Source organism: Triticum urartu, chromosome 2 (genome assembly GCF_003073215.2).
Source record: "Triticum urartu cultivar G1812 chromosome 2, Tu2.1, whole genome shotgun sequence".
Taxonomy (NCBI): domain Eukaryota; kingdom Viridiplantae; phylum Streptophyta; class Magnoliopsida; order Poales; family Poaceae; genus Triticum; species Triticum urartu.
In genome coordinates, this window is record NC_053023.1 from 722098528 (window position 1) to 722113175 (window position 14648).

The window sequence follows — 14648 nt, forward strand, 5'->3', positions numbered from 1 at the left end:
ATTATATTATCAACCTTGGATGTTTTATATGCATTTATATGATTTTTAGGACTAACCAATTAACCTAGAGCCCAGTGTCAGTTTCTGTTTTTTCCTTGTTTTTGAGAATCGCAGAAAAGGAAAACCAAACGGAGTCCAATTGACCTGAAATTTCACGGAGATCATTTTTGGACAGAAGAAGCCCACGGAGTACCGGAGATGGGCCAGAAGGGTCCAGAGGCCACCACGAGGGTGGGGGCGCCCCCCTACCTCGTGGCCACCTTGGGGACCCACCTGACTTGTTCCCGACTCCAACACCTCTTATATAACCCCAAACTTCCAGAAAGAAACCTAGATCGGGAGTTCCGCCGCCGCAAGCCTCTGTAGCCACCGAAAACCAATCTAGACCCATTCCGGCACCCTGCCGAAGGGGGGGAATCCCTCTCTGGTCGCCATCTTCATCATCCCGGCACTCTCCATGATGAGGAGGGAGTAGTTCACCCTCGGGGCTGAGGGTATGTACCAGTAGCTATGTGTTTGATCTCTCTCTCTCTCTATCGTGTTCTTGATTTGGCACGATCTTGATGTACCGCGAGCTTTGCTATTATAGTTGGATCTTATGATGTTTATCCCCCTCTACTCTCTTGTGATGAATTGAGTTTTCCCTTTGAAGTTATCTTATCGGATTGAGTCTTTAAGGATTTGAGAAAACTTGATGTATGTCTTGCATGTGCTTATTTGTGGTGACAATAGGATATCACGTGATCCACTTGATGTATGTTTTGGTGATCAACTTGCAAATTCTGTGACCTCATGAACTTATGCATAGGGGTTGGCACACGTTTTCGTCTTGACTCTCCGGTAGAAACTTTGGGGCACTCTTTGAAGTTCTTTGTGTTGGTTGAATAGATGAATCTGAGATTGTGTGATGCATATCGTATAATCATACCCATGGATACTTGAGGTGACATTGGAGTATCTAGGTGACATTAGGGTTTTGGTTGATTTGTGTCTTAAGGTGTTATTCTAGTACGAACTATATGATAGATTGAACGGAAAGAATAGCTTCGTATTATTTTACTACGGACTCTTGAATAGATCGATCAGAAAGGAAAACTTTGAGGTGGTTTCGTACCCTACAATAATCTCTTTGTTTGTTCTCTGCTATTAGTGACTTTGGAGTGACTCTTTATTGCATGTTGAGGGATAGTTATATGATCCAATTATGTTATTATTGTTGAGAGAACTTGCACTAGTGAAAGTATGAACCATAGGCCTTGTTTCAGCGCATTGCAATACCGTTTGTGTTGGGGATATTACTATCAGTTGAGACCCGCCCAAGAGGGGCCGGGTCAGCCCCAATGGCGGGTTACACAAGAAGCCCAGTAAACATTCAAGATTGTAGTTTGTTAAGACTTATAGAAGGCCCAAAGGCCTGAAGGCGGTTTAAGGCCTGGTATTATGAACCACCATATGTAAGGAAAGACTTGTAAAGAAAGGCATGCAAAGGAAGTCACCGAGCCAGACACGATTATAAGCCGTCCGGGACTCTGTAGGCCACCAGGCGTCAACCCATGTATATAAGGGGACGACCCGGTGGCGGCTTAGGGCAAGAAACAACAAGTCATAACCAAGCCGGCGAGTTGAACCTCTTGGAGATCGAAACCTCAGCAATACCAATCCCAACTAGACGTAGGCTTTTACCTTCATCGTAAGGGGCAGAACTAGTATAAAACTCTCTCGCGTCCTTTGTCCCGATTAACCCCTTTAAGCTTCCTAGTGCGATGGCCCTACGACTAAGTCCTCGTTCTAGGACATCTGCCGTGACAATTCCATGACAGTTGGTGCCCACCGTGGGGCTAGCGCACGATGGATTTGAGTTCTTGAAGGGCAACTTTGAAGGGCTCAAGGGATACGCTGTGGGACAGATGACCAAGAGTCGTCGCGGCAAGCTCTACATCGACGACGAAGGCTGGGGCCCCGAGGCCGGCTCAATTGAGTACGGGTACCGGGTCCCCTTCAGCGGAATTCATGTCTTCATCGGCCGGATCGGCGAGTCAGGCCCTAAGCCGGACGTCCACACCAATCTCATCAAAACGGCTCAGCGCGCAAGGACCACCCGTGTTCAATCTGTTGTGAAGCATGCCTTCGTAGGCTTCATCCACGGCGGTGAATACTCTGAAGGATCGGTGGAGGGCGGTGAGACGGCCGTCTGTTCTGACACTGCATCATCAACGGGCGAGACAGACTCTTTGTACCAGCTATAAGATGGCATGCTCGGGGGCTGTTCCGATGGCAGCAGTATTCCGGACCCTCTTGAGTCGCCGAATTGGGCCGGAGTCTTCATGGCAGGGACACAACCCGGGCAGAACTCTACAGCAGCGGCAGCAACAGCTACCGGGTCGGCTTCAGCTGGGTCAGGAGACCCCGGGCGCCCCCCGACTCAGATTCTAATGGACCTCATGGATAAACTGACGACCCTGTTGACCGCCGTGGTAGAGCCAGCGGATAAAGCCCAGCACGACGCAGAGGTGGCATGCGTACGTGAAGAGATGGTGCAAGCTAAAGAAAATCTAGCCACAGCGGAAGTCATGATGGCGGCAGAGCGGGTAGCTTTGGATGTTCGTGCTCAACAGCTCCAAGCGGAGACCTTCCGGCTCTCGGTGGATCTTAACGCGTCAAGCGAGGTCATGAGGAGGAGGCATCAGAAAACTCAGTCACGTCTACCTCTGACGCTTGATCCTAGGAATATATTCCATACACCCGGGGCTGGGGGAAGCAACCCGCCAGAGGCAAACCGGATCACGACACCCGGCGCACCGGTTCAGCACGCGGAACCACCTTGTGTAATTACCGCTCCACCTCATTATGTACCAAGACTGCCGGGTCACTTCTCCAGCCCTTTGGAAAACCTCATCGCAGCATCGGCTCGTTTGGCGGGTCTCCCAATGGAAGGCGACTCACAGGCGGCGGTTGAAACGCAGAGGGTAAGAGAGCTTCTTCAAACTGCTCTGGCACAGCAGGATGCGTACTCCTACAGTCGAGACAGGATGCACTTGACTTGTTGGATGAAGAAAGAGACTTAGCAGTGGCCCGATCAGCAATTTATCAACAGGACCTGCGCCGTTATCACAGCCGCTGGGTTAAGTCCAGGACTTTTCAGGAAGGCGACTTGGTGCTCCGACTCATCCAGGATCTGTCAGATGCACACAAGTTATCCCCACCTTGGGAAGGACCCTTTGTGGTTAGTAAGAACTTAAACAACGGGTCATATTACCTCATTGACGTTCTAGAGCACAAAGACTCACGTAAGTCGGAGGAGGAGACCCACCGGCCGTGGAACATTGCTCAACTTCGGCCATACTACACCTGAGCCACCGGCTCTCATCATGTACACACTTTAACATTGTGTATACCATGATAAGCAATAAAGTAAGACCATCGGTCTCTTTTCTTTTCAAAGATTATGCATCTTTGTTATTTCTTATTTTCAAATTACTATTAAGGAGCTGATCATATTTGAATCAAGTTTAACCTTTTTGGTCCAGCTTATGATCGTATCCAAATCTAGCTGCAAATCTCATGGTCACTTGGGGGCTTCCTATTCAAACATAGGTCGTTCGAACCAAAGAGAACATAGCTGGCATAACCCTCTTGATCGGCTCAAGGCCAAACTCACTTGGGGGCTTCTTGATCGTATCCGAATCATAGCTTAACCCCTTTTGGGTCCGACTTGGATCGTATTCTAATCAGGGTCGTTAAAGACCTCTCAAGGTCATTTGGGGGCTTCCTGTTTAAACATAGGTCGTATTCGAACCAAAGAGAACATAGCTGTCGGTACCCTCTTGATCGGCGCAACGCCAAAGCCACTGGGGGCTATATGGTCGTATTCGAACCTTAGCTCAACCCCTTTGGTCCGGTTTGCTGATCGTATTCAAATCAGAAACCCCCAACCTTTTGAATACATGGTTAAATTATGCTTATTATCTGTTGCTTGCCTTTTAGTTTTTTGTTGTTTCAATATTACAAACGATTAGCCTGGTCTTCTTCACCGGCTCGACTATTTGACAACACAGCCGCCCGGGTCATTCAAACCAGCCATTTAAGGATGAAAAGGTGCAACCTACCAAGGTATAATGATCATTGAGTATTCAAAAAAGCATTGGCTTCTCATAAAGATTGAATTATCAAATTCATCACCCGGGTTATTTAAACCAGCGGTCTAAGGATCAAAAGGTACAAGGTATGGTTATTACTTATACGCAATTACCTGCTACATTAACTAAAAGAGTTAGTTTCAGCCCTTCTCCTTTATTTATATCTGTCTCTGGTTCCTATTGTGGTAAACGTATTGGCTATAAATTGGGTGTTTTAACCTGTTTGGTTCTAAGCCGCCAAGCTAGTCTTTTCTTTGTATCTACAGGAACAGAGTTCAAACATTGCAGAAACAAACATTAAAAACGATGCATACATTGGCATCAGGAAACACAGACTCACATAAAAGTGTTTTATGCGCAATGGCATAAGCAAAGCATACAGTGTTTTCACAGCTAAACTATTACAAGGCTTTATAAGCCCACGAAGATGATCATTGTTCCTCCCTTGCCGGTTCACCACCTTCTGTTGCCTGGAAGTTGGGTTTTGACCAATCAAAACCGTTCACGGCGACAAATTTGGCTTCGTCGTCGATCAGGCCGACCGGGTCAACTTTCGGGGCAAATGTGTCTTCTCTTACTGGTGGGATCAAATCTGTTACCTTGTACGAGGGAGTGGCCATCTTCTTATTCTCACTATCAAAACCCGGCTGGTATTAATCAACATTGGTATCATCTCCAAGGGTAGTTTCCTGAGGCCGGACTCCGCATACGCAAGCCATGAAGTCATCCTGATCAAAAGGAGATCCGTATTCCTTCACGGTGGGATAACCTCTGGCCAAGTCTGCCGGATCTAGGTCTGGCACCCAAGCTTTGGAGCGGCTCAGGGTAGTCAAAGCTCCGGCTCACGCACAGGAGCATTTCACTTCTTGAAACCTGGCAGGCAGGATTGAGAGTTTCTTCAGGACGTCGCTGAGCCGGTTGGGTCCTTGATTAGCAGGAGAGATGGCGGCAAGAGCCCGCTGTGCGCCAATGTGCAGTTGTTCTACCAAAGTATACACTGCCTTCAGTTTAATCAACGGGTCTTGGCTCAGATTTTTGCTTTGAGGGCCTGCATAAATTTTACACAAAGTCAGCTGGCGGCTTATACTCCGGATCAGCAAAAAGCACACAAAGTTAAAAATCGGACGGCTTACCAAAGATGGCAGCTACCATTTGAGACACACAGCCCTTTAACCCGTTCAGCTCTGTTGAAATCTCTTTAAGGGCTGTTTCGGCCTTCTCAGCACGTTGGGTCAGAAGTATTTTTTCCTCTCCCCAAGTTTTCTTCTTGACAGCAAAGCTAGTCTTTAAATTTTCCGTCTCAGAGAGACTTATTTGCAGTTTGGAGTTAGCAGATTTAATTTCTGCCTCTTGACTCGCTAGCCGGGTCTTCGCATCAGTCAATTGCGAGTTCAATTCAGATAAGGCATTCTGCAAAACATTCAGATGAGTCAAGATTTTGTTTCAAAGTTCAAACAATCAAGATTCAAGTCTCACGTACTTTCCAAACAAACTACTTGAAACTTGGGGGCTAATGTATGCCAAAACAATTTTTTATGAATCTAAAGACATACTTTAAGTCCCAAGTACTTTACAAAGTAACAGCACTTGGCACTTGGGGACTAATGTATGCAATTCAGCAAGGTTCTCCAGGTTAAGCCGGAGTATTAAGTTCTTTCAAAATGGTACAAATCAATTTAAAGTACTGGCTCATTTATGATCAAAAAGAACCGGCCCTTGGGGACTACAGGTGAAGCTTTGTTCTATTGGATTCAAGGAAAATTTCAAAGATAAAGGTTTTGGCCTATATTTTAAAGTCTACAGATCATTCCGTTTCTTTCATAATCGGAAGACTTGGGGGCTGAAGGAATATAGATAAGCCGGAAGAGCGTACCTCGTATTTTAACTGCAGCTGCTTGACCATTTCAATCTCAGAATCGCGACTGGAGTGTACATGGCTAAGAGAGCCGGATAGAATATCATTAGCATTTAGATGGTCATAGTTGGCAATGTCAAAGCGAACTTGTTGCCTCTCCAAAACCTATTGTTTTGCTGTACACCGAGCCAGCACGGTTGGGTTCCCCGGTTCAATAAAGCGGCTCCCGGTAATCTGAACATCTTGTGCAGACGGAGACGGCGGGTTGGCTGAGCTTGATGGTCCAGTTGTGGAAGGGTTCACAGTGGTCTCGTCAAATGACGGCTTAGGAGGATTTGCTTCGGTGTCAACAGGCGGGTCTTCTGGAGCATCAGTTAATGGAGAAGATGGCCTAGCCGGGTCAGATGCCAGCATCGACGGGTCTTCCGCCGGCTTAGCTGCCTTCGCTTTCTTGGATTTAGCTTGGCCACTAAGAAAAAATGTTGCAGGATTGTGAGTATAAAGATACAATTTGAACAACCCAGGAAATATGAGGATTTTTCATTACCCACGGGCAATCTTGAAAGCCGGAAATTGCATCTGCGATGAGTCACCTGAAGAGCAGGACACCTCCTGAAAGGTTAAAATAGAGTTAAAAGAAATACAAAGGGAAGGATCCATTAAACAGAGTTAAAGACAGAAAGAGGTAAACCTCATGCGGACATTTCTGAGGAGTTTGTTGAAGAACGACAGCCGGCTCATCTTCAGTCCAAGCTTGATGGCGACTTTCATGTTGCTATTTTTTCCAACGAAAGTTGGGATCCAAGTGAGCTAAAGGGTTAGAAAACCTTACTTTACGGATCACTCGTCGAACTTTTTGTCTTGGCAAGGGCTCTGAGTCGGAGGAAATGATAGTTACCTCTGCTTCCCCAGCCTGACTAGACCCAGTGTCATCTTGGTAATGATCAGTGTCAATAAGATTGTTCAAAAATTGGCCAAGGGAATCAAGGGCTACCTCCAAGTCAGATGTATCATCAAGCTTCATCAAGTCTTCAGCAGTACTCTTTTTCTTCTTTTTCGACCTCCGGGTCGTTTTCTTGGCGTTTATGGCGGCGGCTTTCGCTTTCTTGGCCGCCTCGTGGTCATACTTAACTTTCCAGAAGTCGGAATTGGCCCGCAGACAGGTAAAAACAAGGTAAAGAGTCATGCAAGTATTAAAATAATACGGCTGAAAAAATACAAAAGAGAGAAATAATGACATCCTTACTTCTGGAACCGGGTTAAGTTGGCAGAAGGGGTTTAACCCGATGACACTCCAATCTTCATATTTCCCGTTCACCAGAAGAGTTGACATTGAGACAATATCTTCTTCTGTCAATTGAACGGGGCTATGACGAAGAGAGTCATCCGGGCCTCCACCACTCATACATCATCTTTGACCGGCGGCTCAAAGGGATGACCCGCCATGAGATCCAGCAGCGGGTCAGATCAACTCCAGTTAACCCGTTTCCCAATAGAGCGTTGATCCTTTTGATGGATGGTATCAGCCTTTTGCGTTCAGGACAGTCAGCTTATCAGGAAGCGCGAACTTGGAGTCAAGACGATCGGGGCAGTAACCCGGCAGGGGCTTCTCGTTTGCTGGCGAAGTGTCCTGGCAGTAGAACCAAGTCTGGTTCCAGTCCTTTGGGTGACTTGGTAAGACAATAAGGGGGAAGACGACACCCTGCCAGCGCTGAATTGATATGCCTCCAAGCTCTAAACTAAGGCCGTTGGTGCACTCATTCTGCTGGTTCAGATAAAAGTATTCTCTAAATAACTCCTCCGTCGGCTCTTGTTGAAGATATACTTCACAGAGTACTTGGAAGTTACAAATGTTAGATACGGAATTAGGCCCGATATCTTGAGGATGGAGCTTGAAAAAAATAGAGAACCTCTCTAAAGAACTTTGAGCTGGGCGGTGAGAAGACCCGGTTCATGTGGTCAGTAAAAACGATCACCTCACCATCTCTCGGATTGGGCCGTTCTTCTTCCGGATTAGGGGCACGGTAAGACATGACGGTTTTCGCTGGCAGAAATCCTATGATGAACAACTCTTTCAAACGTTCCTCGGTTATGGTTGAGGGAACCCAGTTACAGATGGTTGGCGCTTTGGACGACATGATGTGCAAGGAATTGAAAAGAAAAGCAACATGCCGGTTCAGTTTAACGGTGAGATTAACAGTTAAGGGAGGAAGATGCAAAACAAGTAATGGCGGCTTAACTAAGGGCTAATAACATATAAGGAAAAGAAAGCCGGTGCGGTAAGCTGCCATGACTATAGATTCTTTCAGAAAGCGGATTCAGCTAAGTGTTGGGACATAACAAGTTTCCCAAAATGCTTGATATTATTTCAGATCAAATGGATGTTTAAAATGAAAAAAATTCTAGACCTAAAAATATAGCCCAGATGAGTTCATCAGAACTAAATATAGCTCTTGTACCAGAAAAAGGAGTCTGCTAGTATCAAAAGGAGGCACCAAACAACTACTGCATGAACATACATCTCTTTTGGATCAAAAAGAGGAGGCAGTGGAAGAACTACGAAGAAGCCATGACGAACTGCGAAGAGCCCACAGAAACCCTAAACATGGATCTGAGGAGCAGAAAAGTGAGAACTTACAGCTACAGATCTTCTGCGGAGGTCGCCGCTGTTTCTCTGAACCAACTCGGGTTGATGCAGCGGCCAAGGTTGACGAAGACGGAGGTGGAGCGCGGCGGCGACGAAGCTCGAGCAGTAGCAGGGTCGCGAGAGGAAGAAGACGGAGGAAGAGAGAGAAGAATGAGGAAGGCCGGGGCGAGCCTATTTATAAGGGAAAAGGTGAACAGACAGGCGCGAAGATCAAGGAAGAGCCGAATAAATGGTTATCCAGCTATACAGGCGCCTCGATTCTCGGGAAAACATTAAAGATGAAAGATCCGTTGGAGGGTGATGTCATGAAAGTTTTTTGCGTTTCCAAGAGATGACGTCACGGCGGGTTACAAGGAAATTTCAGTAAAGATAAGAAGATGGATTTTTTGCGAAGTATGGAAGATTGACAAAGAACAAAGTTCAAAGTCAACCTAGGGCCTAATGTTGGGGATATTACTATCAGTTGAGACCCGCCCAGGAGGGGCCGGGTCAGCCCCAATGGCGGGTTACGCAAGAAGCCCAGTAAACATTCAAGATTGTAGTTTATTAAGACTTATAGAAGGCCCAAAGGCCTGAAAGCGGTTTAAGGCCTGGTATTATGAACCGCCATATGTAAGGAAAGACTTGTAAAGAAAGGCATGTAAAGGAAGTCACCGAGCCGGACACGATTATAAGCCGGCCGGGACTCTGTAGGCCACCACGCGTCAACCCATGTATATAAGGGGACGACCCGGTGGCGGCTTAGGGCAAGAAACAACAAGTCGATAACCAAGCCGACGAGTTGAACCTCTTGGAGATCAAAACCTCAGCAATACCAATCCCAACTAGGCGTAGGCTTTTACCTTCATCGTAAGGGGCCGAACTAGTATAAAACTCTCTCGTGTCCTTTGTCCCGATTAACCCCTTTAAGCTTCCTAGTGCGATGGCCCTACGACTAAGTCCTCGTTCTAGGACATCTGCCGTGACAATTCCACAACAGTTTGTGCTCACTTTATCATTAGTTACCTTGCTGTTTTTATATTTTCAGATTACAAAAACCTATATCTACCATCCATATTGCACTTATATCACCATCTCTTCGCCGAACTAGTGCACCTATACAATTTACCGTTGTATTGGGTGTGTTGGGGACATAAGAGACTCTTTGTTATTTGGTTGCAGGGTGGTTTGAGAGAGACCATCTTCATCCTACGCCTCCCACGGATTGATAAACCTTAGGTCATCCACTTGAGGGAAATTTGCTACTGTCCTACAAACCTCTGCACTTGGAGGCCCAACAACATCTACAAGAAGAAGGTTGTGTAGTAGACATCAAGCTCTTTTCTGGCGCCGTTGCCGGGGAGGTTAGCGCTTGAAGGTATATCTTTAGATCTTGCAATCGAATCTTTTAGTTTCTTGTCTTATCACTAATTTAGTCTATAAAATAAAACTACAAAAATGGAATTAAGGTTGCCTCATATGCTTCATCTTTTTAATATCTTTCGTGAAAATAAGGATTCCGATAATTGTGCCAAAGTGTTAGAAGAAGAATGCATTAAAATGTTTGGCACTAAATATTTGAATGATGAGCATGATTGCAATGTTGTTAGTATGAATTCTCTGAATATCCATGATGCTAATGATATGCAAAGCCACAAGCTTGGGGATGCTATGTTTGATGAAGATGATATTTTTTGTCCCCCAAGTTTTGATGAGCAAATTTATTATGATGAAAGCATGCCTCCTATTTATGATGATTATATTGATGAAAGTGGATTTGGAGAGGTCATGCCTTTATTTAGTGATGAATCCACTATTTCGGAAGAGGTTCCAATTGATTATGAGAACAAAGTTGCTATCTATGATGATTATTGTGATAACATGTATTCTATAAAGAATAATGATATCCATGAAACTTGTCATCGTTATTTTAATTTTCAATTGGATTATGCCTCACATGATAGTATTTTGTTGAGTTTGCTCCCACTACTATTCATGATGCTACTGAAAATTATTATGAGGGACGAATATATGCTTGTAGGAGTTGCAATAATATCAAGTTTCCTCTCTATGTGTTGAAAATCTTGAAGTTATCCTTGTTTTGCCTTCCTATGCAAGTTGATTCTTGTTCCCACAAGTTGTTTGCTCACAAAATCCCTATGCATAGGAAGTGGGTTAGACTTAAATGTTCTAGTCATATTCTTCATGATGCTCTCTTTATGTTTAAATCCTTATCTTTTATGTGAGCATCATTGAAATCATCATGCCTAGCTAGGGGCGTTAAACGATAGTGCTTGTTGGGAAGCAACCCAATTTTATTTTTTTTCCTGTTTAGTAATAAATAATTTATCTAGCCTCTGTTTAGATGTGGTTTTATGTTTTAATTAGTGTTCTTTCCAAGTAGAACCTTTGGGAATACTTGGGTGAAGTCTTTGTGATCTTGCTATAAAAAACAGAAACTTTAGCGCTCACGAGATTTGCAACCATTTTTTTTACTGGAGAGTGCTATTAAATTTATTCTTTTTACAGATGATTAATAGACATATTCCTCACGTCCACCAATTTATTTCAGAATTTTTTTGAGTTCCAGAAGTATACGTTCGATACAGATTACTACAGACTGTTCTGTTTTTGACAGATTCTGTTTTCTATGTGTTGTTTGCTTATTTTGATGAATCTATGAGTAGTATCGGAGGGTATGAACCATAGAGAAGTTGGAATACAGTATATGTTACACCAATATGAATTTAGAATGAGTTCACAGCAGTACCTAAGTGGTGATTTATTTTCTTATACTAACGGAGCTTACGAGTTTTCTGTTAAGTTTTGTGTTGTGAAGTTTTCAAGTTTTGGGTAAAGATTCGATGGACTATGGAATAAGGAGTGGAAAGAACCTAATCTTGGGGATGCCCAAGGCATCCCAAGGTAATATTCAAGGACAACCAAGAGCCTAAGCTTGGGGATGCCCCAGATGGCATCCCCTCTTTCGTCTTCGTTCATCGGTAACTTTACTTGGAGCTATATTTTTATTCACCACATGATATGTGTTTTTCTTGGAGCGTCATTTTATTTTCTTTTGTTTGCTTGATGTTTGAATAAAATACCAAGATCTGCAATTATTAAATGTTAGAAAGTCTTCACATAGTTGCATAATTATTCGACTACTCATTGATCTTCATTTATATCTTTTGGAGTAGTTTGTCATTTGCTCTAGTGCTTCACTTATATCTTTTTAGAGCACGGCGGTGGTTTTATTTTGAAGAAATTATTGATCTCTCATGCTTCACTTATATTATTTTGAGAGTCCTAAACAGCATGGTAATTTGCTTTGGTTATGAAACTAGTCCTAATATGATAGGCATCCAAGAAGGATATAATAAAAACTTTCATATAGAGTGCATTGAATACTATGAGAAGTTTGATGCTTGATGATTGTTTTGAGACATGAGGATGGTGATATTTGAGTCATGCTAGTTAAGTAGTTGTGAATTTGAGAAATACTTGTGTTGAGGTTTGCAAGTCCCGTAGCATGCACGTATGGTAACCATTGTGTGACAAATTTGAAGCATGAGGTGTTTCTTGGATTGTCTTCCTTATGAGTGGCGGTCGGGGACGAGCGATGGTCTTTTCCTACCAATCTATCCTCCTAGGAGCATGCACGTAGTGCTTGGTTTTTGATGACTTGTAGATTTTTGCAATAAGTATGTGAGTTCTTTATGACTAATGTTGATTCCATGGACTATACGCACTCTCACCCTTCCATCATTGCTAGCCTCTTCGGTACCGTGCATTGCCCTTTCTCACCTTGAGAGTTGGTGCAAACTTCGCCGGTGCATCCAAACCCCGTGATATGATACGCTCTATCACATATAAACCTCCTTATATCTTCCTAAAAACAGCCACCATACCTATCTATTATGGCATTTCCATGGCCATTCCGAGATATATTGCCATGCAACTTTCCACCGTTACATTTATTATGACACACTTCATCATTGTCATATTGCCTTGCATGCTCATGTAGTTGACATCGTATATATGGCAAAGCCACCATGCATAATTTCATACATGTCACTCTTGATTCATTGCCCATCCCGGTACACCGCCGGAGGCATTCATATAGAGTCATACTTTGTTCTAGTATCGAGTTGTAATCTTTGAGCTATAAATAAATAGAAGTGTGATGATCATCATTAATAGAGCATTGTCCCAAAAAAAGATAAAGGCCAAACATATATATATATATATATATATATATAAGAAAGGCCAAAGAAAAAAAGAAGGGGCAATGCTACTATCCTTTTTCCACACTTGTGCTTCAAAGTAGCACCATGATCTCCATAATAGAGAGTCTCTTATTCTGTCACTTTAATATACTAGTGGGAATTTTCATTATAGAACTTGGTGTAAGGTCATATTTATCCCTAAGTGTTTTGGTGATTGATGACAATGCATTTGCGGACTAATCGTGTGCCATGAGCTTTCCAGACTCTTCTCTGCTAGGCACAAGACGATTGGGTGCCCCTCGAAGACTGACGAAGACAGTGTCTTTTCTACGTTTCTTTTTGGTCGATTTGAGTCGTAGGAAAGCCGTACTATTAAGAGGGGGTCCGCGTTGGAAAGGTTTCGGTGGAATCATCATGTACACGTCTCCTTTTATCCCCTCCTTCTTCCTTGGAGCTTCCTTCGTTTTCCTGCCATAGTTGACTGACTGCTTGTGTGGTTGTGGTAGTACCGCTCCAGGATTAACGGTAGTACCGTGGGCATCCATGGTAGTACCGCGCAGTGGCACGGTAGTACCGCTGGTGCTCACGGTAGTACCGCTCCCCCGGAGCCTTACTACCGCTGCCCCACCCGGCTAGTGTCGCCCGGTTGCGGTAGTAGGAGCGGATGTAATTTTTTACATCCGCACCTGCCGCGGTAGTACTGCTTTCGCAGTGCGGTAGTACCGCGCTAGGCGGTCAGGCAGTAGTACCGCCCCTCGGCAGTACTACTGTGTCGAGTTTTTGCTACTTCCGTTCTTTTGCGGAAGTATGCACGGAAGTTCCCCTCCCCCCTATCGGGACTTTTGCCTCACGGTAGTACCGCCCTGATGGCGCGGTAGTACCGCGTGGGCGGAAGTACCGCCCCAGCTTGCGTCTGTTTCCCTGGCTGGGGGTCGCGGCAGTACCGTAGGGTGGTACGGTAGTACCGCACTACCGTGCGGTAGTACCGCTTGGTTGCAAGAAGTACTACCACGCGGCCTTGCGGTAGTACCGCTGGCCATGCGCGGTAGTACCGCTGGCCGCGGGATGGTAAGTGGGTAATGGTTGGATCTTTTCCACACACTATATAAAGGGTCTCCTTCTTCCCCGTTGACTCACCTCTTCCACCATTAAAGCTCCATTATTGCTCTAAGCTCCATTTTCGCCCGATCTCACTCCCTAGCCAACCAAACTTGTTGATTTTCTCGGGAGTGGTTGAGAAGGCCCCGATCTACACTTCCACTGAGAGATATTTGATTCCCCCTACTAATCCCTTGTGGATCTTGTTACTCTTGGGTGTTTGAGCATCCTAGACGGTTGAGGTCACCGCAAAGCCATAGTCCATTGTGGTGAAGCTTCGTGGTGTCGTTGGGAGCCTCCAATTGAGTTGTGGAGATTGCCCCAACCTCGTTTGTAAAGGTTCGGTCGCCGCCTCCAAGGGCACCAATAGTGGAATCACGGCATCTCGCATTGTGTGAGGGCGTGAGGAGATTACGGTGGCCCTAGTGGCTTCTTGGGGAGCATTGTGCCTCCACACCGCTCCAACGGAGACGTACTTCCTCTCAAAGGGAAGGAACTTCGGCAACACATCCTCGTCTCCACCGTCTCCACTTTTGGTTATCTCGTGCCTTTACTTGTGTAGCTTATTTGTTTCATATATCTTGCTTGCTTGTGTTCCTATTCGTGTTGCATCATATAGGTTGCTCATCTAGTTGCATGTCTAGACAACCTATTTTGATGCAAAGTTTAAATTGCTAAAGAAAAGCTAAAAATTGTTAGTTGCCTAT